This window comes from Pecten maximus, chromosome 17, assembly GCF_902652985.1.
Source record: "Pecten maximus chromosome 17, xPecMax1.1, whole genome shotgun sequence".
NCBI classification, from domain to species: Eukaryota; Metazoa; Mollusca; class Bivalvia; order Pectinida; family Pectinidae; genus Pecten; species Pecten maximus.
Window position 1 is genome coordinate 32,639,851 of NC_047031.1, and position 4,258 is coordinate 32,644,108.

Here is a 4,258-nt window from a genome sequence, read left to right on the forward strand (position 1 = left end):
CAATAAGACTATATCCCATAAGTTTGATAGTTTTTGGTTAATTTGGTAACTGTTGTAGTGGCCAAAATAAAACGATGTGCTTTTTGTGTGTATTTAAAATGACGATGTTTTGGTCTGACGTAATGGCGGATTAACCAAAACATGTCGAATAAGTTCCAGTACATCGATACACACATGCGCAAAGCCCGATTTACCTGTGCTCGCGTGTGTTTGATAGGGGACAGGGCGCTCTCGATAAGGGATATGCTTGAGTGGTCACGAATAAAGGGAGCCACCACTTGTACGGGGAAATAGCGATGTTACTTATCTCTCTATATATGTCTCTGTTTATACAAACAGATCGGGCATGTTATGATTTATCTTCACGTACGTACGTACAACGGATGTACGTTTTTGGTACCACCGGGCATAAGTATAGTTTCACGCATATTTGTTAACCGAGCACGTTATGATATATTGCCGAAAGGTTTACGGTATATCAATGATTATTGTTTTGATTGTTTTTCTATTTACAGATTAAATGGTGATAACTGGATGCACCGAGGTAATCAGAGACATCAGAGATATGAGTGATGGGAGGAATGCAAGCACCTTGACACATGGAAATAAAGACATTAAAATACTGTTTAAAAAAACTTGAGTTTTTGTTGTACATAATAGGAATCAATAGTAGAAAATAAATAATACGACGTTGTGACAACGTCTATACAACGTAAATAAAACGTTGCCACATCGTAACACAGTAACGTTGTGGTAACGTTGTATGAAAACGTTCCCCAAACTTTCATTTGCAACATTACTACAACCTAAATGCAACGTTGCATCCTGACGTATCTGCAACGTTCTCTAGACGTTGTGTGCCCACTGGGTGTAATGGATTACCTATTCGACTTGTAACAAAAGTAAAACCACAAGAATTATTGAATCCACTGTGTTTTACAACTGTCGGGACCGCCACGAATGACTCTGATAGAACGAGCAGTCTGCTACATAACAATTTGTACAGAGACTACACCCAACTTCTACAATCACGGAATTGTATTCAAAGTTTTAAAGGCTTTCGGTCTTCAGTAGTTTAATATCTTTATGAATAACACCGATCTTCGATATGAATTCCGTGCACGTTGAAAACTACACAATATATACGAAATTGGCATTCCACGCACGTACATAGCTTCTCGGTATGAAAACAAGCCTATCATAAGGTCGCCAATCAACTTCACTTTTAAGCATTGCCTACATGGTTTATTTCAGTCACATTTTGAAGGGAAAAAAATGGAAAGAAGTATATTTCGTAAGCGACTTCCCTCCGTTTGTGATTTACAGCATCAGGGGCCTGTTCGTTTACGCGGACAAACCGGTTTGTCAGTTTTTAAATGTTATATTTCAAACATATATATTGACGGACCTGCAGACGTACATATACAGGCCTGTGAAATCTTTGCCAAGGCTCGTCTGAAAACTATACAAAATCATCAGGTCCGTCTTTATTTCATTAACGAACAACACCGGTCCAACTGGTCCGTCCGTTTGGACCGCAAAAACGAAAACGGCTCTTTTTTTTTTTTTTTTTTTTGCACTCAGAAATGATCTGATTGTCAGCTCTATTATATGGGTACAAAGCGACATACAAATAATAAATGTAATATTTTTGTGATATTGTTAATTTATTCAATTATGTTTTATTTAACATTATCATATAAAGACAGAAAGGTAATAGAGAGGGGAGAGAGATGAATCTGGAGGGGGAGATAGACTCTGGAAGGGGGAGAGAGACGTGGGGGAGGAGGAGAGAGAAAAAAAAACGAGAGGCAGAGAGCTGAGGAGGTAGAGATTGAGAGGGGAGCGAAAGATTGTGTGTTGAGTTGAATAGAGGAGAGAGAGTGTCTTGTGACAAATACAAATATATGTCAGAAATGGAAATAATTTAAATATATGATACATGGTAAGGATATGAGAATAGCTTATAGTTTAAGGAGTAGGAAATATTCAAGGTAGATAGCTAAAGATAAATATATAACCTTTCTTCCAGAACATTCTTTCAAAACTCTTTGTTCTTTCATTCTTTTTATTTGTTTATGCATGTAAGTCACGCTCAATCTTACTCCGAACTCATCTTTGCAATATCACATACAAACGATTGAAAAAGGTACGTTAGGATTAAAAGTTCAAAGGACCTAAATATCTGAATATTTTATTTGTATAATTTTCTTGTGTTGTTATATGTTTTTGAGATAATAATTATTCCATGTCGCATTTGTTCATATCTGCTGAAGTAGGTTTTTTCATATCATCATCGTGCAAGTTTTATCCTTATTATTTTATTATTTCATTCTTCATGTTTCACTTCTTATATTACTATAAATATTTGATGTCTATTCTATTATATCAAGAGTTCAGCTTCCGTGTTGGTCATATCAACTCTTACCACTTTCACTGACTGTCGATACAACAGAACAGACGATACATTAGATATATCTATATTTTTCACAATTTTTCAATAATAGTTAGACATACACATAACTTCAATAATGAATAATATGCATTACAACTGTCAAGTTTTATCAATAGAATAAGCTCACATTGTAATCAATATAAATAATTGATCGATCCATTATTATTTCAATTATTTTCAGCTTCCGTGATGGTCAGACAAAGGAACAAATCAATATTTATTATATGTTTTCTATCAAATAGTTAATCATCTTATATTTTCCATAGATGCAACCCAACTCATATTTCAAAACGGCTCTTGTAACTTTGGTTTGGTTTGGTTTGATTTGGTTAACGTCCTATCAACAGCTACGGTCGTTTAAGGACGGCCTCCAGTGCGTGCAATATACATGCGTGTGGTGCATATGTGTGTTTTGAGAGGCTGCGGTATGTTTGTGTATTCTTGTGATAGGCCGGAACTTTTGACGATTTATAGTGCAACCTCACTGAAGCATACTGCCGAAGACACCCAGCAGGACACACAATTCGGTCACATTATACTGACAACAGGCGAACAAGTCGTCCCACTCCTAATATGCTGAGCGCTAAGCAGGAGCAGCAGCTACCATCTTTAAAGACTCTCGTACATGTGTGTATGTCGTATTTAATTAAGATTAAAGCCTTTTGGTAAATTGGTAGGAACACATTTGATCTACATCGGAAGCTTTGTTATTTTTCAAGTTACTTCATGTAAACTTAATTTCATGAGTTGTACATGTTACAGTGTAGTTTCCTATCTAAAAGATCATCAACAATACTATCATTAGGATTGCCAAACTCAAAGTCATCATTATAAAAAGACTCGTTCATGTTTTTAAGTGTTCGTAAAAATGTTTAATGCATATATCAACATTTCCTTTCTTCACAAAAAAAAAAAAAAGATAATAAATAAAAGGTACATTAATTGCGGAAATTACCCAAGCGCGTATAGCTACATGTATACAGTCGGAACTCCTCGGTTGTGCGTTCCGCAGTTACATTCGAGGAGTTCCGAGTGTATAGCTGTAACGTGTGTTTACAGTATATCTACTCATTTGTCTGAAACACTTTTCACACACAGACTTTCTCGGTTATAAATAGTAACATACACGGTCCTTTATTCTCTTATGTCACACGAGGAAGTCGTATAACAACAACCAATCAATTACTTCCCCTCTAAAAAACCTAAAACAGCGACAAAGCTTTTAGTCTGTGTATAGAGAAAAATACGACGGGTACTACCGCCATCTTTGTTCTGGTTGCGCCAAGCATGTAAATAGTGCTCGATGACAATCTACGAGAAATATGACTAGCGTTATAAAGGTATCGTGACTAGTCCAACACCAGCCTTTGTTCGAGTCTTTACACGAGGAAGTCGTGTACACGTATGGAAACAGAATCAAGGAAGGAGACTGTATATCTATTACACAGTTTTCGGGTATCAGTGTGCAATCGTAGCCGAGTGATGTTTTACCTGAAATGAGACTCTTCCATCTGTTGCTCAGTTGCCAGTAAATACTATGACGTGTGCAGCATGTTGTGGCGTTATGTAGATGTGAAGTCGCTCGTCTGGTGCCAGCGGAAAAATCTTCTGGAATATTAACCATCAGTAATTTGTTGTCTGAAAACTCGAAACGTTTTGGACGCGATTATTCCAGATGTGTTGGACTAATTTGCTGAAGAAATTCATTAGTGTGAAATAGACACCATTTACCTTTGATTCCCTGTTTACGGTAAGTCACGTGACCTATTTTCTATATAAAGGATATAATAATCACTCGTTCAT